Here is a 23,060-nt window from a genome sequence, read left to right on the forward strand (position 1 = left end):
TCCTCCTTGTCTGGAGGGTCCCAGCGGTGCTCCCAGGTTTGGAGGTGCCCCAGCTGTGCCCAGCACAGGGGACAATCTGTGTTAAGTCTTTTCTTTCCTTCTTTTCCATCCTTAGACATAAAATCCCCAACTGATCACCTGCTGATCAAAATGTAACAGAAGGTAAATGAAAATAATAGTTTAGAAAGAATCTGACCAGGAATTTCTCAGCCTCAGGAAAAAAAAAAAGAAGGAAAAATAAAACAAAACCAACCAAATAAACAAAAAATGTGGCAGAGGGGATGAGGGAACTGAGTACAGCCCAAAAAGGTCCCATCCCAAACACCAACTTCTGCAACACCTCCTATTCCTTCTCTGGGACCACACTCAAACTGCTTTTTAAAGAGTAAAACTTACACACAACTCCTCACAGACGTGAGGACACTGTTACAACCACCCAAACTAACCAAGCAGGACCTTCTGTTGTTTTCTACCCGATTCCCACATTGCTTTGTGGGTCAAAATGAAGATAAAAATGCAAGTCTCCAGGTACACCACCAGATCTCTGCTGTGAGGACACCAAACACACTGGGCAGGGTATTTACCTGGAGAATGTTGTTCTGTAGGGGTTTTCCCAACACAGCAGCACAGATTCTGGCTCAGGAGCAACTAAAAGCTTTGATCAGCCCCTGCACAGCCTCTGGCAGGTGAGCAGGGCAGGTTTTCCCTGTCCCTCCTCTCCAGGAGCTCAGCTGATCAGATCCTCTCCAGCCAGCCCTCCCCTCCCTCCTTCCCACTGCCAAGAACTAATTCACACTAACAACTAATTTGAAAGAAGGCTTCTAATGCCTTTTTGTTTTGGTTTTTCTTTGAGCTGTCAGATGCAACATCAGCTATTTCCCCCTTTATTTGCCAAGTGTGACTGTGCTGGAGCTGGAGGTGTCGATGCTGTCGATGGATGTGGCACAGCTCTCAGTGGGGCAGAATGACGATTCAGGGGAACTCCAGGGTCTTTTCATCCATCTTTTTCAGCCTGCAGAAGCTGTCCTGCATTTCTAGGATCCTGCTGCTGACATCTGGGATCTCTGCCCAGTGTGAGATTAGGGCCTCTACTCTTGGAGGATCAGTGGATTGCTGTCAGTCCATGCACCTTGCACAGGGTCCTGATGCAGCTCTTTGTGTCACAGAATCCTAAAATGGGCTGGGAGGGACCTTAAAGCCCAGCCCATCCCACCCCCTGCCATGGGTAGGGTCACCTCCCACCAGCCCAGGATGCTCCAAGCCCTGTCCAACCTGGCCTTGGACACTTCCAGGGCTGGGGCAGCCACAACTTCTCTGGGCACCCTGTGCCAGGGCCTGCACCACCCTCCCAGGGAGGGATTTCTTCCCAATATCCAACCTAACCCTGCCCTCTTCCAGTTTGAAGCCACTCCCCCTTGTATCTCTCTACCAGCCCACAGTGAGCACACAGGGTGGGTGACAGGAAATATTCTGAATAGATAATATCAATAAATGGATGAGCTGACCGTGAGCTCCTTGTGCCTCCAGCACAAGAGATGAGACCTCATCCCAAACTGCTGCTCCCACAGACATCAGCAACAAGAGGAGGGAATATCTACTCTTCTCCCCCGCCTTCAGGGCCATGAAAACATGTTTTCTTCAGGCTTAAACTGCATGTGACAGAACAGAGCAGAGCTATTTAACTCCCAAAGCCTAACTCAGGTATTAATGCTGCCCCAAAATCCCACCTCCAAAACAGCCCCAGGGTTTTTTCATCACCCAAGCCAAAGGAAATGTGAAAGAAAAGGAAGCACAGCTATCACTGAGCCTAAAAAGCCCTGAGTTTCGGCAGCCAAGCCATAAAGCAGCCATTTGGACACGGTGCCAAAGGCACCCCCTCACTGGTGACACGTCACTTCTGACACCGGGGGCTGACAGGATGACACAGCTCGGTGTGACACCCCCCTAGGGTTCAAACCCTCCCAGAACAAACACAGCCCTAAGTTCAAAATAAAGAGAAAAACCACATAAAGGCTTGAGTAGCGGCCACTGAAGGGTTTCTGCTATTCAGGTGTCACCAAACAAGGCAGCTGGGACAAGTGACCGCTGCGGGTGTGAGGTCACAACTCTGCCCTAAGGAACAAGTGCAACACAAACCCCGCTGCAGACCACGAACACCACCTAAATAAACATGTTTTACAACTCTTGCACAACAACAAACACTTCTGCCCAGCACGTTTCAAACCACAGGGAGGTTTTGCCTTAACCGGTATTTGTGTTAGAACCTTCACGGGGGGGAGGAATAAAAGGGAGGGGAAAAGCGGTTTATAAATTTCTGCAGGTATTAACTTCGCATACAAGACTGTGGGAGCCTAAATAAATTATCAGAGATCCAAGAGAATAAATCACAGCCCTCTGCGGCTTTTCAGCCCCGTCAGCTGATTAAAGCACTGCCATCTATTCATCTGTCCAAGGGACTTCTTTCTGTGCCAAGCAGCTAAACAGGAACAGAAAGTGAGGTGGTCACGTGCAGTCACGTGGCAATACAGGGCTCCAGGGCTGGAATGCTGAGGATGGAGCGAGGGGATGAAGGGATCAGGCAGGAAACCCTCCGAAAATCCCCTAAATAAACCCCCAGGGAGGGGAAGGCAGGGAAGGAAGCACCACTCTGTAGGCAAGGGTTGGTTCTGAAGCATCCAAAGGCTGGACTGGATCCCTGGAGTTCACACAAGTGCTGCTGAGCTGCTCCACTTGGACACACAGCAATTTGCTTCCCTTAAAGCTCTCCCCTCCCTGATTTTGTATTTCAGCTGTGGCTGGCCACGGGGGGGAGGAAGGTGATAATAGCTGAGTGTTTAATATTCCCACAACTTGCTGGGAAAACCCTCTCTCTGGGCTGTTTCCACCTCGGGTCCTACTGTGCTATAAGCAAGAAAAAAAAATAATCACTATCAACAAAACAACCGAAAAAAAAAAGTTATTCTTAGCTCAGTCACCGAGCTGGTTAATAAACACTGAGCCTGCTGCGTAACATGACTCCCTCGGGACTGCCTGTCCTGGGAATAAACAGGCAAAGTACACACACCAGGCTCACAAAAGCTGAGTCACGCTGCTCTGACTCCGGAAAAATTTTTTGGGAACAAAACTCTTCCACCCCCGGGTAGAACAGGGAACCCTCCTGCGGCCGGGGTGGTGTGGGAAGGGGTTAATCCCCACTCCTGAGCCATCTCCTGACTCAGGGAAGAGCCTGGCTGGGTCTATATTTACAGAGTTACACACCAGGAGGAGAACTGGACCTGCAGCTCCGGCACATGACCGTGACTCAGGAGCTCTGCTGCTGCTGCTCCCGCCGCTGTGACCTTGGGGGGGAACCTTCACACTCCCAGTCACCTCCCAGTAACACCAGCACAGCCACTGGGCTGCCGTGTGGGCAGAGCTGCAGCACCACTGCACCCCAGCACAGAGCTCTAATCCCTCGGGAGGAGAACACTGCAGAACAACGGGAGGGGTGTGCTGGGGCCACAGGCAGTCCCAGAGAGCCCCAAAGGGCTTTTTTTCTTGCCCAGTGTGGAGCTTGCAAGGAAATCACACCGTATTTTTATGGCATCTTGCCCAGGTGGTTTATATGTCATTATATCTCATATATCACTGCACTAATGAATGGAAAAAAAATGCAGCTAAAAACCCCACCAAAAGTGGCACCACACCTATTTTAAAAAATACCTTTTTACTATTTTATGCTGAGAAATATAATACCAAAAATATGATCACAGGCTGGAAATAGGAAAAAAACTGTTGTGAGATGGAGCTCTTTCCTCAGAAGACACCCCCACCCACCCCCATTTCTCCTGCTGAACAGGTACCTCTGCACAGCACTGGTCTTTTCCCAAGCCACTCCCTGACCCAGTTAAATGCTAAATTTTGATTCAAACCCCCCAGCTGGGCACTTAGAGGAACACTCAGTGTTCTTCTGCTAAGGGATCCTAGCCCTAAATTTGTAAATTCTTTTTATACAAGCCCCTGAGACCAAAGGCAGCTGCCCCCGAGGGAAGGTCCAGGAGAGGAGGATCCCTGCCCTGGTGTTCCCTTTGTATCCCTGTTTTTAACAACCAGACTGTTTTCATTCCAGCTGCTGAGCTGTTTTCCCTGAGCAGAACCGCAGAGGGAACGTGGGACGGGCTGTGCTGATGCACCAGCCCTTGAGGCTGCTCTTGGACACTTTTCCCCAGGGTCAATGGCCTGGGCAGCAGGAATTCACCCTGGGATGCAGGTGAAGAACTCCCTGCAGCAGCACAGCCCATCCCTGGGCTCACATGTGTGGAATGACGGTGACAGCGAGGATTGTGGCTTTTAATTCTGGATCATCATTTCTCTGTCGAGCTGGGCTGGCTCTGCCCTCCCACAGCCTCCAATCCAATCCCTGTGATAACTCAATCACTGCAACCCAAACAACTGCAGCCCTCCAGGACCCCACGAGTGAAAGCTCAGCATTCAGCTCTCCGAAAGTAAAGAGGATTATAATTTAAACCCTGTATCTTCATTTCTCCCTAATGAACTCAGGCAGGCCGGAGCAGCAGCTCCTCAGGCTGCCCCTCCTCACACCCAGCTCCTTTATTCCCCCTCCAGCTTTGGTTTCTGCCTGGCCTGGATTTCAATAAAGGTGCATCAGCACTAACTCAGTGTTGGGAGCAGCAGCTTTTCCAGCCTCTCCCAAAGGCAGCTGCTCCTGCTCCTGCACTGCCTTCCAGGGAAAACGGTTCCAACTTCCAAAGTCTCGGTGTTACAGCAAGATGATGTTTTTCTCTGATGTGAGAAGCTGTGTTATTGCAAGGCAGAGATAACAGGCTCAGCCAGAGCAGCCCAGAACAGCCCAGAATCTCCACAGCCCACAGACACGTGGGCAATGAAAGGCTCGGTTTCCATCCTGGTGCTGCCTCAGGAACACTGAGGGAAAGGGATGAGCAGGGTCCTGCTCTCCCTGCCTTCCCCACCCACCCAGGGGCTGCAGCACAGGAGGGGAAGCAGCTTTTGACCTAGATCAGTATGTTGGCAATGGACAAAATAAACCACTCTGTGAGTGAGTCACAGAGCGCTGGAGATGCCCAGATCAGCCCCCTCACCTGCATCTGAGCACAGACACGGCATCACTCAGCACCTGCACTTCTTTCGGACATATACTTGAATTTTATTGTTATTTTGGCAACTGGATAATTCAAATCAATGTCTTTTTGTCCTCCCTGGTGTGCTCTGCAGGTAGCTTGGAAGCTGCAGTGGGTATAATGTGAATAATCTGTGTGTGGCAGGAAAAAAATCCAGAGTATCTGTAACATGTAACTCCAGCTCATCTGCAAATATTGCAAATGATGATGGAGGAACCTAAATTGTTGAGTTTATTCATTTCAGCCTTTCTTACACAGCAGCCTCTCAAATAATGCATAAAGCATATTCTCCCACTACTCCTGTGAACTATCCCAGCTTTAAAAATAGCACAGTAATGATTAAACCACTAACAGGGACAATTCCCCTCTAAATGTTTTGTTGTTACAATGACACTTCACCTGCAGATCATCACACACCCCCTCAGGTCACTCTGCTTAAACTCCAGTCCTCATCCACACTACGTGTACAAATATGCAGGGTTTTGGTGCACACCACATCAGAAATGCGGAATTTTTGAAGCAGCTCATTTGCAAATTATCCAGAATCACTGAAATCAGCTTGCCTTCACTGCTATAAAATAAAAATATGTAGGTTTTTTTTTACTTTTTTGCCTCTCTAAGCCAGTGCTGCTCCCCTGGAGGTGCATCAGGACGTGGGAAACATTTTATATATTACTTGGAATATTTTAAGTCCCATTAGAATCAGTGATGAAAGGACCAGAGCTCTTCTCTGCCACTGAACAGGTTGTGCAGATGTAGAGTTTTCACTTTCAAACAGAATTTAACACAGTTACAAACACCCTGGTCCTGATGGAGGGGCTGGGATGGGACCAGGGTGGGACACAGGACAAAGTCCCTGCCCATGGGATTTGCTGGGAAACTCCCAGGTTTGGATTTGGGTGGAAGCAAAGAGTAAACAGGAACTGTGATTGTTCATAGAGTTTATTTAAATACGTAGGTTTTTTTCTAAAGCCATTCCCTTCAAATGCCATGTACTGGGTCAGCTCCAGGTGTCTTGCCTGATTTTTGGGATTTACCAAACGGAAGACAAGTAAAACACACAGAGAAGAAGCAGCTGGCACCACCACTGCCCTTTCTCTCACAAGGACACTGGTTTAACTTCCTCTTTTTCCATAAACCTTCAGGAGAATTCCTTGTGTTGGTAAACATGAACATTTCAGTGGCAGGTGCTCCTGCCCATGGAACGAGATGAGCTTTAAGGTCCCTCCCAACCCAAACCATTCTGGGATTCTGTGATTAAACTCAGCCTTTAGAAGGACACAAATACCCTAACCCAGGAGGAATTACTTCTCTCTACTCCCTTCATCCTCTGCAGCAGTTTGTCCTGGGGTACATCACCTGTGCCAGGACCTGCCCTGACAGACTGGTAACCACCTTTTTGTGTGATTGAACATCACCCATCTGAGCAGGAAGAAGAGGAAGGAACAGAGAAAGTGAGTCCCAAGGACCAACCACAGAGCTACAGGTGCTTCTCCTTCTTTGACATGGATAATCAGATTGTCATTGAGGGAAGGTGGTGAAGGAAACGTGGTTTGCTCTCCCCTGGACAATGACAGTTTGTGTAACACAGACACAGATGCACATTCCTCACCTGCTGGGGAGGGTCCAGAGGGGGCCACAGAGCTGCTCCAAGGGCTGCAGCCCCTCTGCTCTGGGGCCAGCCTGGGAGAGCTGGAGGGTTCACCTGGAGAAGAGAAGGCTCCAGGGAGACCTGAGAGCCCCTTCCAGGGCCTAAAGGGGCTCCAGGAGAGCTGGAGAGGGACTGGGGACAAGGGATGGAGGGACAGGACACAGGGAATGGCTTCCCACTGCCAGAGGGCAGGGTTAGGTGGGATACTGGGAAGGAATTCTTCCCTGTGACGGTGGGGAGGCCCTGGAATGGATTTCCCAGACGATGCCCCAGCCCTGGAAGTGTCCAAGGTCAGGTTGGACAGGGCTTGGAGCAACCTGGGCTAGTGGAAGGTGTCCGTGCCCATGGCAGGGGTGGCACTGGATGGGCTTTGAGGTCCCTTCCAACCCAACCACCCTGGGATTCCATGGGATGATTCTGTGAATCCCCTGCAAACCAGCAGCACGAGGGCTGGGTCCAAAGGCAGATCTAGTCCTGAGTAGCCTCGGGATGGATGAGCTTTACGGTCCCTCCCACCCAAACCATTCCATGACTGTGTGCTTTTCTCAGCAGCTCCCCTGGACGTGTCCATCCCTCACCAGAGAGCAAAGGCACACAGGACACCCAGCCTGGGCAGGAAAGAACAACCCTCCTGCTTCCCAGGTAAGTGGCTCCAGCCGATCAGCCCACGCCCGACTCCAGACCCAGTGCCGTGGTCAGCGGAGGATCCAGATGGGAATATTGAAACCAGTGGCATTTTGAGCCATGGGGGTGGAGAGATGCCCTGCCAGTGGCTGTACCCTCTCAGAGCCCCCCCTTGATTAAATCCATCAGCACAGAATCTGCCTGGGTTTGGAACTGGTGCTGACGAAGGCGCAAGGCCGCAGGGAAGGTCACCGTAAATCACTCCACGACATCTGGAACTGCTGCTCTGGCTTTACTTGGCTCCTTTCTGAGGCTGAACTGCCTGGCTGCAACACCTGGTTCACAGCCTGGGGTGGGCTGCTAATGACCACCACATAATTAGGTAAATTGGTATTTTCTGTAATAAAGATACTCAAAAATATGGAGTGTGTGTGTGCCTGTGTGTGCTGGGGGCAGAATTCCAACACCTCCACTGCTGTGAACGTCAGCAGAGACACCCTTGACGTCACAAAGCACCTTTCACTTGTCCTATAAAATTCTATCCCATTTTAACAAAAGCATGAACTCTGAGGACAAATACTTGTGCTCAGGAACACCCCCTCAGTTGGCCCAGACCCTCCTCCAGAGCATCGGCAGGTTTGCAGCTTTCCTCCTATTTTCCCCCAAAACACAATTAAAAGCTCCAAAAATTTGTCATCTTCTACCTCTGAGGATGTTTCCATCTTTGGAAATACTCAGAACCCAAGGGGATGTGGCCTGGAGTTCCCTGCTCCAGCTAACCCTGACTTGGACCTGACCTCCAGGTCTCTTCCAACCTTCACCTGTCTGAGTCCAAAGCAGCAATCAGATAAAACACTCAAGATTTATCAAATTACACTGAAACCCAGAAACACCCTGTGTATGAAGCGTCTGAATTTGCACAGATGTAAAGCAAGTGAGTAAATTATGGGTTTCCAACAGCTCTGTGAAGAGGGGTCTGTGGAGATCACGGGCACAGCCCTTCCAGGCTCCAGGGAGCCAGAAGTGGGAGTGCTGCTCCGGAATCTCTGTCGTTTCCATGGAAAGCAGCACAGTGAGAGCTCGGCTGGCAGGAGAACCAGGCTGGTTGTGGATTCAAACCCTCACCTCTGGAATGGGGCCCTCTCTCCTGTGGCTCCAGAGGTTATTCCTCAGTCCCCAGCCTGACACAACAGCGAGCGGTGGAATCCAGTAATTCCAGGGCTCCATCTCCCCACTTTATCTGGCTGCAGGGAATATTTTATGCCCTCTGTGTTTACAAAATGCAGGCTGGGTAAAGCCCCGACTTTTGTGCTGACTCTGGTGCTTTGTGGAACACATGGTGTTTGTTTAAAAACTGCCTGTTTTCTGGAGCATGCACGAAAACAGCCATTAAATGGCAGGGAACAGAAGGTATTATTACAGAAGGGGTTCCAGAACTGCAATTATTAAATGTAAGAAAATGGCAAGTTGCCTCGTATTGTTTTGTCTTCTCATATTATGAATAAAACTGTGGTTCAACAAGTGGCAAAGTCTGAAAAGCAACAAAATAAAGCCCAGAGCACGTGGCTGCGAGAACAGAAAACACACATGGAAAAGTCCTGAAGGAAGGGATCTGTGGAATTTTAAAACAGCTACAGAGAAATTGGATTTTCTATTAAAAATGCTGTTCCACTCCCTCCCCCAAAGAAAAGCTACTGGCAAGTTTAAAACTGCTTTTGATTCACAGTAATCTCCCCAGCCAAATAAAGCCGTTTCCGCTCGCACCCGGCCAGGATGGGCTGTGTGGCCAAGACACCCCCAGGGAGCTTTCCCACTCCAAATCCCTCCATTTGCACCAGGGTGGAAGGGCCAGGGATCACTCTGAGCCAGGCCACGGTTACTCCTGGAAGGAAAAGCTCAAGCAGCTGTAGAAAAACACAACTCTGCCCACTGGGCACAGCAGAGCACTTGGAGGAGGATCAAACACCCCTCTCAGAGCAGGAATTTCCTACAAGGGCCTGGAGTGGCAGGACAAGGGGAATGGTTTCCCACTGCCAGAGGACAGGGCTGGATGGAGGTTGGGAAGGAATCGTCCCCTGGGAGGGTGGGCAGGCCCTGGCACAGGTTGGGCAGAGAAGCTGTGGCTGTCCCAGCCCTGGGAGTGTCCAAGGTCAGGTTGGAGCAACCTGGGCTGGTGGGAGCTGTCCCTGCCCGTGGCAGGGGGTGGGATGGGATGGGCTTTAAGGTCCCTCCCAATCCAACCCACCTTGGGATTCCATGGGATGATTCTGTGAATCCCCTGCAAACCAGCAGCACGAGGCTGGGTCTGAAGGCAGACCCAGTCCTGACTACACTCAGGATCTGTGCTGCAATCTTCCCTTTGCACGTGGACATGATAAAATGGGAATGGATTTTTCTTTCTTTCCTTTTCTTGTTGGAAAAAAAAAAGAATTAAAGGCTGTTTCTAGTCCTTCTTAACTGCACAAATATTAAAACTAATTCATTCATCCCTCCTACGGTGTGCCTTATGAAATCTAACTGCTTCCAGGGTTAAATAATTATTAAAATTGATAGTGTTAATTGGTATTTGAAGCCACATTATGTCTTCCCCACTCTCTCCTCCTGCAGCTCTTACACCCAACTGCTCCCCCAAATTAGAAGACACCCACCAAGCCGAGCATCCCTACACAAAAGCACCCTGAAGGCACCAAGACACAGACATGCTCAACATTTCCAGCCCAGCTTTAACCTAATGAGGTAAAAAGCACAGTAATGAATCAAAAATAATGAAATACGTTCTAGGAGGAAATATTCCCAGCATTATTAACCCAATCAAAACCCTCCTAATCCTATTACAAACCAGAGGGTTCAGCTGCACTTCCAGCAGGTCTCGAACACAAAGGCCAAAAGCAGATTACACTTCTGGATTTATCAGCTATTAAATAACTCACAGTTTCAAATCTCCACCTGCAGTCACAGATCCCTGCAAGCTCAGAATTAGCAAAATGCACTGGAAATGTGCTGGGATGAAGCCTGACCCGGATGTGCAGAAGGAAGCACAAGGAACAAAGTGGGAAGGACAAGAGGTCAAACTCTTGACTGCTCAGAAAAAAATCCATGAGTGCATTTTAATCTGGTTTTTGAGGCAGGTCTCTTGCCCTCAAAGCACTATCAGTAACTGAGTTGCTTAAATTTTCTTTATCCTCATTATGTGGAATGGACAGAAGACCCAAGGAACTGGAATGTGCTGTCTGGAGGAGCAGAACAAACAGGCAACTTTCTCACATGGCTGGTCCAGCACCAACTTCTCCACTGGCCCAAGGAGAGTTTCATCTTTTATTCTGTGTCCACATCCCTAAAACACATCCTGCCTGACAACCCCCAAGTCACAGGACTCCAGGTGGTTTGAACTGGCAGGAAATCTGCCATAATGGCACCGTCCCCAAAACAAGGAGCTTCCTGTGTGGGAAGAGCTCCTGCAAAGTTTAGAGACCCACTCTGACCAAGGTGTGCACGAGGATGCTCCTGGACACAGAACTGATGGACAGGGTGTTGGTATGGATGAGATGGTAAATCAGGAGTCCCCTGTGCTCCACATTTCTTCTTCCTAGCAAAGCACATGGGGACCCAAATAATGGGGAAGCAGAACATCCTGAGCTGGGAGGGACCCACAGGGATCATCCAGTCCAACCCCTGGCCCTGCACAGACACCCCAACAATCCCTCCCTGTCCCTCAGAGTGTTTTCCAAACCCTCCTGGAGCTCTGGCAGCCTTGGGGCTGTGACACTGCCCTGGGGAGCCTGTTCAGTGCCAACCACCCTCTGGGGGAAGAACCTTTCCCTGAGATCCAGCCTAAATCTCCTCTGTAACAACTCCAGCCACTCCCTTAGGTCCTGTCACTGGTCCCCAGAATTTGGGGGAAGTTGAGTGTAACGTGTAGCAACCAGACCCCAAGTCAGCTGCCTCCAACCTGAGGAGAGAACCAGGAGAAAAACTCACACTTCCCAGGACACCTGACTTTCCACAGGGCACAACAGGCGAGGTTACAATTAAATTACATCCCTCCTTCCATTCCAATCCCTTCATAAACCTCACTTTATTAAAAGCATCTCACACTGGGGCCACGGGTGATGGAGGCACTGAATAAACATCATGGTTTTAACAGGATTATTCCAGCTCCCGTAGAAAGGATCCAAGACAATAAAAGAGGGGCTCGGGGATTGCCTATAAACATGCCACAGATGGCAGGCAGACATGCTCCTGGCACACATTCCCAGACCTTAAGGTACTAAGGAATGTCTCCCTGCCATTACAAACGCTAATTTAACGATGGTGACATTTCTGAGGACCAGAATGAGACCACAAAACTCTCCTCACTCCAGGCACACAACCAGATGGTAACAAGTTTCAGCTGGTACAATCTGTTCTGGATTTAAATCAGCCACCTAAAATTCGAGGTCTCCGAACACCGAGATCCGGAGGGTTCAGCCCTCCTGCCCTTTTGTTTGCTGGGGTGTATCTGGACATTTTTAGGAGTGGATGAGGGATGTCCATGACTCCAACAGCTCCAGGAGGGTCTCCAGAGATGCCAAGAGGTCCTCTGCTCCCTGGTGCTCCACATTCCCCAAGCCGTGGGCAGGCTGAGCTCTGCTCAGTGCACAGCGCGTTCCTGACAAGAGCTGCAGCTTTCCCTGATTACTGAGGAAATTCCTGGCAATTTGTTCCAAGCCTCGTCGGTTGGTGCTTCCAAAGCATGGGCCTGGACCAAGAGAATCCCTCAGCACACACATCAGAGCCTGCAGTTTTAAGGCTGAGGCGGAGAAAGCCAAGAGCCTTTTCCAAACCATTCCCCCTCGTGCGCCAGAACCCACTGCACTTGTTCCTTGGGATCCTTCACAACATTCCCAGGTCATGACAGGGATGGAATTGTCTTCTCCTGGTGCCCTAAGCTCCACGTGCTGCCTCTGTTTGTGGCACAGCTGGAGGAGCCCTCTCCTCCTCTGATCCCTCCATGGATTGAGGGAAACTGTCCTGCTGCTCCTCCCAAGCCCCAGCCTGGCTGCTCTGGAAGGGTTTTCCTGTTATTCCCATCCCACCACGGCTGCCCCATCAATCACTGGGAGGCACAGCCAGAGAGGGGCAGATTGACAGCATTTCAGCTGCTCTGTGTCAGTGGCTCTGGGAATGTTCTCTGCCTGCTCTGGATTCTCATCCATCAGGGGATGAGACAGCTCAGGCAAGTGGTGCCCACAGGCTGCCAATCCAGGCCCTACCTGAGCTCTGGAGAACCTGCTCCGGGAGCCACATCCAAGGAGGAATTTCTCTGCTCCTTTTTCCAAGGCTTCTCCTTTCCTCTGCACACTGAGAAAGCAAACTGGGTCCAGCCATCCCCTTGTGCAGCCTCGAGCCAGGAGAGGAGGCAGAGGGGCCGTGTCCCTCCTCTCCCTGTTGGAATAGTCACTCAAAAACCGACAGGAATATGGAATTTTATGTACTTGGGGCCACATCTGGCCCCAACGTCACTGCAGCAGCATGTGCTGCACATTCCCCTGCGCAGCTCAGCACATTCCTGAGAGCTGCACGATGATTTCAAGGCCCTGGAATTTGGGAAGCAAAGGCTGTCTCCTGCTGCGGGGCCGGGGCTGTGGGACTGTTCCACATCACTACCCAGCTCTCCTCGTTGTGCTGCACAAACCAATCCTGAAGGGCAGCAAAGTGCCAGAGGCTGCTTGTCAGGAAAGCCCTGGCAGGAGGTGGGACAGGGAGCCTCGCTCTTGTTTTGGCTCCATCCCATGGAAAAGGCAGAGGAGCAAGTGGGAGTCACCAAACCATGGCACTGCAGGAACAGCTGCTTCTGTCCATTCAAACAAAGCTGAAGGAAAGCCAGCAAAGGTACAACAAACACTTGCACCTGACTTTTCTTCCCACAGGAGAGACTAAACCTGCCACACATCCCTGATCCATGGTTCCCAAATCCTCCCTTACAGAGCATGATGTCATCATCTCATCACACACAGCCCTGCAGAGCTATGAGAGGCTCCAGCTCCCAGAGCTCTGCTGAGGGACAGCAGTTCCTTTTACCACTTCCTAGAATTTAGGCTGTCACCTCATCCCCATCACCCAGAGTCTGGGACAGGCAGCTCTGGAGCAGCCAGGGCAGAGAGGGGGCACTTGTGGAAATGCAGCACTTGTTGACCCTCTGTTCTCCTTCAGAGCACAGATTCTGCAAAGGGGGAGGGGGAGGTGCCTCTCAGGGCCATTCCAGGAGCTGAGGGCGCTTGGCTTTTCAGCCTGGAGAAGAGGAGGCTGAGGGGAGACCTCACAGCTTCCTCACGAGGGTGGCTGGCACTGAACAGGCTCCCCAGGGCAGTGTCACAGCCCCAAGGCTGCCAGAGCTCCAGGAGGGTTTGGACAACGCTCTGAGGGACAGGGTGGGATTGTTGGGGTGTCTGGGCAGGGCCAGGGGTTGGACTGGATGATCCCTGTGGGTCCCTTCCAGCTCAGGATATTCCATGACCCTGTGAGGTGCCCACTTCAAGAAGCTGAGCCCCAGGACATGGTGAGACCCAGAGCAGGTGACAGCAAGGACTGAGCTCAGCACTCAGAGCCATCTGTGACCACACAACCAAGTGACACAAATTCTACCGCTGCCAAAATCAGCCTTAGTACCAAATGATATCCAAAGCCTAAAACATCAGTATTTTCATCCCCTACTGCCTCCAGAGCAGTCCCTGCCTTGGAAAGACTCACTTCCATGAGTATTTATTAACTCAGGGGTCTGATGGAGAAATCAATGACCCTTAATCAGGCTCTAATTCAAATGAAGTGGTCTTGTCCTTATCTTTTATGCACAAACACTCCTACATTAGGTAGGACTGGACCTTTGTTCAGTGCTCAATCATCCACACAGCGTGGGTGGGTAAAATACAGTGATTTGTGAAGTGGTTTATTGCTGTTAAAGGAATTAATAATAATGCATTCATCCAAATCCCATGTCAGCTTGGATCCCTTTATCTCAAAAGGGAAACAGCAGGATTTAAGGGGTCCAACAATCAGACAAAAAAGAACAATTACAGCACAGAAAAACTTTCAAGTGATGAGAGATTTAAAAGATTTTGGTTGTCTATCTAAAAGAAAGCAAATAAATGAAATCACGATGGAAGTTCACAAAACTACAACTTCCACTCCCCACCTTTGTTCACACAAGCCCAAGGGCATTCCCTGAAACCCACAGGAGACAAATGATGATGCAATGAACAGGTGAAACTTCCATCCAAACCTCCACTTAACTGCGGAGTTTCTTACACAACATGGAAACCCAACCCCTGACAGGGGTCAAAGTGAGGCACAGAGAGGAATACTCAAAATTCAGGTTTAGCTAAACCTCTAACAGTTCAGGGGTACAGAAAACCTGCCTGGGGACAGGTTATCCTGGAAGTGCTCATGCCAAGAGGCTTGATTCCCTTTCAAGCCTTACTGGTGGGAGTGTCCCAAGTGTAAGCACTTCCATCTTGGTTCTTCATGGATCCCAGAATGCTTTGGCTTGGAAGGGACCCCAAAGCTCACCTTGTTCCACCCCCTGCCATGGGCAGGGACACCTTGACCAGACCAGGCTGCTCCAAGCCCTGTCCAGCCTGGCATCATCATTCAACCTTCACCATCACCTCCAGCTACAAGGGAGAGGGTCCCCTGAGGTGCCAACACCTGCTCAGAAGTGCTGGGAATGAACAGGAACCATCCTTTTGGCTGCTTTGCTACCAACTCTCACCTTTGCAGGAACCACCTGGGGAAAAGCTGCCCAGACCTCAGTGCTCTCTGGCCCCCAAGGGGCACAATCCCGATGCTCCACCTGCCCTATAACCCTGGCTCTTGAGGGCTGGTCCCAAACAGCAGGAGCACAACCACCCTCCTGGAGCCCTGGAGGCTCCCAGGTCCCTCCCAGCAGCACGGCAGTGACACAATCTGACACTTCCACGACACCAAGAGTCAGCAGAACGGGAAAGGAGCGTTTTCCCGGGGCTGGAGCGGGATTGGCAGCGAGCCCACCCTCTGTGTAAGCACTGACTCAACGGGAAAATATTCAGGGAAGAAAAGAAACCCCTTGATTAGAACAGTTTTCAAAGAGGCTGCCTGAAATGTTCTCTTTCTTCCCCTCTTATCTCCCGCACCATGAGCTTCCCTGTGTGGCTGAGGTTTACCAGGAAGGAATGTCTTGATCCATGACACAAACCAGGCACCACCTGAGGGTTTGCTCTGTGTCCTCCCTGCTCCACCAGCCCCAGCGCTCAATCCAGAGCCTTTACTTCCAAAACCATGCAGGAAGAGTGCAAGGAACAGATCCTGAGTAGATCCTTCAGCCTCAGATTCCCCACTGCACAAAGCATGAGCAGTCCCAAACACAACCACAAGCTCCCACTTTTCCCCCGCTTTTTATCCAGGATGTGCAGCACTCAGGTGAAGTGCCCCTTCCAGGATCTTATTTGTTTCCAGGAATCTCCTGGTCTAGAGGGACTGAAGAGGCTGGCAGGACTCGGGAGCTTCCCTTCTCCCAGTGCTGTGATCCCACCACCTCCCCATTCCCAGCCCTCCCCTCGGTGCCATCCTGCCTCCCCCTGCTCAGCACAAACCCACTCCCCTCACAGCAGACCACTCACATCTTCCTCCTTGATTCCAGCAGGTATAAATTCACCAGGAGCACAGGGAACAGCAGGTTTCCTCTATCTCACACCTCACTCTCCACACACCCTATTTGTCCCCATCCCAGTATCTTTTATCTCCCCCCTTTCTCGCCCCAGTCCCTGCCTCTTTTGCCCCCTCCTTTTTCAGATAAGCTTCTCCACTCTCACTCCAGCCCTGCAGAATATTTATCTAATAAAGACTACAAAGAGACCAATTCATTCCACATATCTCACTAACCTCTATTTCTCCATTCTTATTATAACTCCCATTTATCTCCTCTGGACTTTTTCTGTAAGCAGCCCTTTATCTCATCTCTTTCATGAGCATTCATTTGTCCAACTCATTTTCCTGACCCATTTCTTAGAATTACAGAACTGCAGCATCCTGAACAAAACACTCCCCACGGAAAATCCCTGACAGAGGACAGGGGGCAGTTTCACCTGGAAGTCAGGCCGTGCCTGATCCAGCAGCAAAGCAAATTCCTCCTCAGCAACTGTTTCCTGTCGTTTTCCAAGTCGCTTTTAGTTTCATTTACAAACTCAACGAGGGACTAACGCCCGATAAACTTGTATTTTACAACTACTGATTTGTGGTGTCAGTGAGCTGATCTAAGGGCTGCCTGAGGGCACCCCCTTTCCTCACTTCATTCCCACACTGGTCACGGACAGCACAACTCCATTTTTGGAGCAGAGGAGCTGAGAATGGGACAAGGGGAGAGGAGGGAGGCTGGGAATGTTCTGCTCCAACGCCAGGTCTTACCTGTGAGAGCCCAGGGGACGAGGCATGTCCCGGTGGCGTTGCAGCAAGATTTGGGTGTCCCTTATTTATTTCATGTGCAGTGTAAGGGGATGGGGCAGGAGGACCCGGTTGTCTTGCTACTTGTGTTACCTGTGTGGAGATAAACTGTTAGTAAAACAGAACATTAGTAACCAGGTCTGCAGAGACACTCAAATCTTCATAAGAAAGCAGCGAGCAGCACCTTCATACATATATATATATATATATATTTCTCTATATATATCTCTAAGTGAAATGCTGCAAAGTTATGATATTTTCAGGAAAATGGGGAAGGATCAAAAAATAAGGGCACCAGCTGGAGTCACTGGTGGAAAGGTTGTAGGAACTGGATGAGATTTCCTGCTGTGGTGCTGCTCTGCAATATCCTTTTGCCTTGAGGCCTGGGACCTTCTGGTCTCTCCATTAGAAGCCACATTGAAAATCTTGGGATTTTGCAAAGGGACACACACTACCAGTGACCCAAAACACAAAGTAAGGGGCACATTTGCACATTCTCCTCCAAAAATGAAAAAGGATTGCACAGGGCTCTGGTATCTGCAGGAGCAAAGAATGAAACACCACAGCCAGTTCTTGTACGTGTTTATCTCCTTTCTCAGCTTTCTATAAAAAATACTCATCAAAACATTACATGAAGTAGAATATTATAAAATATGTTCACAGCACACATACTCAGTCCCCTGGATTGTCTTCGTGAGGGAACTATTTTAAATATATTTTAGAAAGTTGCTTTAGTAAAAAAAGGAGAATCAAAGGAAAAAAAAGAATCCCATAACTATTGGGTGACACCCCTCAGCAGTTCAACACAACTAAATTTTGGCAGATTTGGTTAAAACTCACAGAAATTCAGCACTTGCTTCTCACTTGACTTTTTCTCATGTATTTTGTCTGCTGAAAAGCATCACTTAACCATGGAATGGTTTGGATTGGGAAGGACTTTAGGACCATCCAGTCCCACCCCCTGCCATGGGTAGGGGCACCTTCCACCAGCCCAGGTTGCTCCAAGCCCCGTCCAACCTGGCCTTGGACACTTCCAGGGATCCAGGGGCAGGCACAGCTTCTCTGGGCACCCTGTGCCAGGGCCTGCCCACCCTCCCAGCCACGAATTCCTTCCCAAAATCCCATCCAACCCTGCCCCCTGAGCTACAGACGCTCCAAGCCCCACACAGGTCACTGGCACTGCAGACAGAGGGGTGTGTGCAGATTCCCCCAGCACGGATAACGAAGGAAATTCCTGGCTCCTCTAATGGAGTGTTCGCTCCAAGCTCCAAGAGAGCAAAGCATGAGAGAGAAGTCCCAGAGTTCAGCACTAACTGCCTGTCCAAGTCATTTTACTGCACTCCAAGTATCGATGTCTGTCGTTCCAGTCCCTAAAACCACTTCAAGAGCTGCGCCAGCAGCGAGAACCACAACCTGAAACTGCTCTGGGCTTGGGAACGGGCCAGGATCCTTCCCTGAGGGAAGATTTACAGCAGCCCTGTGCTCACCAGAGGAAAGGGTGGGTCAGGCAGAGCAGCTCAGCCCCTGCCCCCAGCGGGATCCTGCCCCTCGCCAGGGATGAATCATCTCTCCCTCTGGGCTGATCTCTGCTGGCAGGTGTGAGCACACAGAACCAGAGCCAGCCTGACAGAGCATCAGAAACTTTCCACAGCCCAACCCTGAGAAAATCAAAGTCTCTTCCCTGACTCCCGTGACAACCCTGAGAGAACCTGTCACGTCAAATGTGCAGCAGCCGGGGCTCAGGAGCGACTGTGACGTGATGGGTATCAAATAATGCAGTTAAGGGGGGGAAGGAAGCAAAGGAAACACGGAATACAAGGAAATCATTCCCATCAACAGCCCCATCAGCAGGTTGTGTCCGTGCTCAGCACCAGGATGTCTCCCTGAATGGCACTTCCTGGGGTAAAATAGAGGTTATTTTGCAATAGCTGTGGGACTTGAACCACTGCCAACTTTTCCCTCCCTACACCCACCAGTGCTCGCTGATCCACAACCAAAAATCCTCGGCTCCAACAGCACCCCTGTCCACACAGAGCTCTGATGAGGGGACAGGGGCACTACGAACACCCCAGGTCACTGTGAGCAATCCACAGCCCTCTTTGGGAATTACAGCATGCAAACAGAATCATGGAATAGAAATTTAGAAGCATTTAGGTTGGAAAAGCCCTCCAAGATCATCAAATCCAGTGATTCCACCTGCACTGCCAGGCCCACCGCTAAGCCATGTCCCCAAGTGCCACATCCACAAGCCTTTGGAACACTTCCAGGGATGGGGACTCCACCACTACACCTTCCTCTTCCTACCACAAATTACTTACAAATAAAATGAAATGCAAAATGCTGATTTTAATGTTAACAGGTGATCAAGGAAAACAAACTTGCTGCATTTGTGTGTCCATTTGGTAACTGTTAACAAATCCATGAGGGAGAGCCTGTCCAAGCTCATCCCTTCTGGATTGGCTGTTCTCATCGTGCCTGGGGTGTGGCTTGCTGTTATTAAATGGTCTGAGATTACTATGGAAGCAAATATCCTCCTTAAATCTATAGATTAAATTGTTCTCCTGAAAACAGACACAAAAATCACATATTAATTTGCTAGGGCATCACTTTCTGTTTTCCCTGAGTACCAAGGGGTTCACTTCAGTTTTCCAGAAGCCTTAATCCTATTTTTTAAGGGAAGTAATGAATGAGAGATGACATAAAAACTCAGTCTGGAATTCCTGATTTTTTTTTGAGATTAAATCTTTCGGGTTTAGCACCATTTACAAGTTTGGGATTATTCCTCCCCCTGCCAAGTATCTGATTTCAGGTACTGCAGAAGCTGTGGCTGCCCCATCCCTGGAGGTGTGCAAAGCCAGGTTGGATGGGGTTTGGAGCAACCTGGGCTAGTGGAAGGTGTCCCTGGCCGTGGCAGGGTGGGATGGGGTGAGGGACTGAGATCCCTCCTGCACTCTCTGCAGCCACGCAGGGACCACAGCGGCCTCCTGACCCAGATCCTTCCTTCAAGCACAGGGTGGCTGGAGCAGCTAATCCTCCCTAATCTCCTCCCTACAGGATTCTCTTCACTGCAGGAAGATCCCTTTGAAGGACATGAAGGCGAATCAGGAACCTCTGCTGGGTGTGAAATGACCGGGGGGGACCAACACACCCCCCAGTGCCAAAAACAACCACACCCCCCAGGGGTGAAGGATGGAGATGGAGCTGAGCCTCATCCTGGAAACCTGGGGGGCAAGGAGGGTCTTCAGCCCCTCACTTCCCCATGACCCCCTGCACCCCTGCTGGGCTGAGCTGGGCACCACGAGGTGGTCCCGGCTCCAAAGGGACTGGGATTGACACCCCCAGCTCAAAGGAGTGCTGGGTCCAGCCAGGCTCGGGGACTCTGCTCAAGGCTGGCCCTGCCCAGGTGACTTCACTTCTCCCTGCACTGACACCTCTCATTAACACCCACTTCCAATCAGCTCACATCCAGGAGTCAGCCAGAGCAGCCCAGAATGGTTTGGGTTGGAAGAACCTCAAAGCTGATCCCGTTCCCTGCAGGGACACCCTCCTGGGCCAGGCTGCTCAGGGGCCCAGGGCTGCTCCTCAGCTGATCCCAAAGCATTCCTGGTCTGAGCTTCAGCACTTGAACCACAGCATGTTCCTGAGGGAGCCACAAACCTGCACCATAACCTGCCAAAAGAGGGGATCTGTGCAAAAACTGGACGTCCATCACCACAGTTATTCCTTTTATCCAATTCCCAACCCAGGCTGAGTTTGAGGAGAGCGTCTGCTCCCAGTCATTTGTCCACATTAACCTCATTTCAACAGAATCAGACCCATTTCTCTGGGCACAGGGCTGGCCTGGGGGATTTATGGCACCGTGGGGGCAGTTCCCCTGCTGTCAGAAGTCAACATCTTTCCAAAAAACTCCAACCCAAAAAACTCTCTTGCATACATTCCTTTGAAATAACTGACAACAGAAACAAAACTTCATTTTCAGTCCCCTTCCAAACTACATAATTTTGGGATCTTACAGCAGGCACACAAATAACCATCTTAATTTCTTGCAATATAAAGAATTAGGAAACACCAGGCAAGAAGCTGCTTAAAGGGCAAACCCCAAATCTCTACGTCCAAATGTAGCTCTTATGACAGAGCATCTCCATTATTGATGAGAGGAAATTATTACAAGATTAGTTCATTGAAATAATTATTTCCAACTGTGATTTGCTTTAAAATAATTCTACACTAGATTGATTTACTTAAAAAAACTCAATCCAACAACCTCTTTAATATCAGTATTTTCTACAGGACACTCTATTAAATAAAGAAAGATGGTGAATTTAGGTGGGTTTGCTTTTAACACCAGCATGATTTCCATGAGAAAGAGGTTCTACCAGAGTTCTGTTGGCAATTTTGAGCATCTCCAAGTTCTCAGACAAAGTGCATCCCACCTGACCCCCTCCTCAGCTCCCACCTCTGCCCTACAGGAAGACTTTTCCTCTGCTTCAGTTTTATTGTTGAGGCTCGTAGTGGAAGCCACGTGATTTTCCATTCCCACTTTTATAGCTCTGGAACAAAAGAGCTCTGGAATGTGCCAAGATCCTGATAATGCACGTGGAAAGGCAAGGAAGGATCACTGAATTATTTTTCATCTTTATCTAACTGAAAGTTGGGGTTTCACCCGTGGGTTGCCGGTGTCTCCAGTGATTTGTCCTCCCACCTCACGCACGACACACAGGGGACACCGGGGCAGCTCAGAGTCACCCACCTGGTGCTCTCAGACCCCAAAGCTCTTCCCAAACCAACCACCCCCTCAGAACACCCATCTTTGACAGTGCTGACCCATCACCCACACAGCATGTCCAAGCAAACAACAGGTGGAAGGTGCTGAGGGTGGACTCGAAGGTTGGACTGGGACGATCTTGGAGGTCTTTCCTCCACCTTTAACAATTCTGTGATTCCATGGTGACCTTCCACACCTTCAATTAGGGGTTTTTTTGTAAAATCTAGATAAAGTACATACAAAAATCATCAACTAAAAAGTTATTTATCTGTTGCAAAGCCAGACCTTAAATCCCCGGTGCTTTGTGTAACAAAGACCTTTCATGAATGAATTTGTCAAGGCCCTCCCATCATGTGCTTTTTCCACCCCAATTCATTTTTCTCTGGACTTCTCTAAATCTGCCACCTGCCTGGGGCTTCAAATGGAAGCCCAAAAGGAACTCAGCTGAGAAATTTCTCTCCTTTTCCCCAAAACATGATATTTTCTCTCAAACTTGTGCTTTCTTACAGCCTGGAACTGAGATGCTCCCAGCCCTGCCTTCTATTCCTGTAACACAGCAAGGAGTGATATTTTTCCACACTGAAAAGCTATTTTAGGTCATTCTTCACAGTTACTTTTCTATTTTACATTAATTTAAATTTTTACAGTCATATTTTCCCCACAGGCATCTGCATTATATCTTGGGAGGAGAGAATTGAAAAAAAATAACCCTCTTTAAGAGGCATTCAGATATTTTTAAAGTGGTTTTTAAGTGTCGTACGGGGTATATAAAGGACAATAAAAACTGAATTATTTATTACAGCTGTTTGTACATTTATGTTCACAGAATCCCGGAATGGTTTGGGTTGGAAGGGACTTCACAGATCATCTCGTTCCACGGGCAGGGACACTTCCCACTAGCCCAGGATGCTCCACCCTGGCCTTGGACACTCCCAGGGATGGGGCAGCCACAGCTTCTCTGAGCTAAAGATGCTCCAGCCCTGGAGCCCCCACATGGATCCAGAGCTGACAACCACAGTCACTCCTGCAAACAGAGGAGGAGAAAACCTCACCCAGCAGCTTATGTTTTCTATAAGCAGCTTATGGCACTGCATAAAATACAGGGAATTTATCCCATCTACAGCTTTTCTTCCTGATTTCCAAATAATTAAAAGAGCAGCTTAAAAGTGGTGGGTTTTTTTTTTTTCCTTTGGCATTAAAAATATTTGCACTATCCCAACCAGAAAAGCAAAATATGACTTTCCCAGGGCCGTGCTGATAAAGCAAAGCTTATAAATAACCCTGGGCTTCCAGCTATTGCCATTGGAAAAAAAAGAAATGAATAAAAGGAAAACACTGTCATGTGTTCACAAATAAACAATACCCTGTTTCTAAGCTAAATTTCCACAATAATCGATATTATACATTAACAAACATGTAGGACAGCGAG

The 23,060-nt window shown here is 49.5% G+C and overlaps 1 protein-coding gene across 12 annotated transcripts in view; it reads right to left on the minus strand.

Moving 5' to 3' along the window:
* EIF4G3 (eukaryotic translation initiation factor 4 gamma 3) overlaps positions 1-23,060 on the minus strand; it is a 141,830-nt gene that overhangs the window by 77,550 nt on the left and 41,220 nt on the right. For 7 of the 12 annotated variants that reach the window (XM_050322688.1, XM_050322684.1, XM_050322683.1 and 4 more), the window contains exon 3: positions 16,831-16,974. The gene's annotated coding sequence lies outside the window, so the exon portion shown is untranslated. The remainder of the gene's footprint in view (positions 1-16,830; positions 16,975-23,060) is intronic. The other 5 variants (XM_050322689.1, XM_050322678.1, XM_050322679.1 and 2 more) reach the window with 1 other exon arrangement.

Source organism: Myiozetetes cayanensis, unplaced genomic scaffold, assembly GCF_022539395.1.
Source record: "Myiozetetes cayanensis isolate MyiCay16 unplaced genomic scaffold, myiCay2020 scf28, whole genome shotgun sequence".
Taxonomy (NCBI): Eukaryota; Metazoa; Chordata; class Aves; order Passeriformes; family Tyrannidae; genus Myiozetetes; species Myiozetetes cayanensis.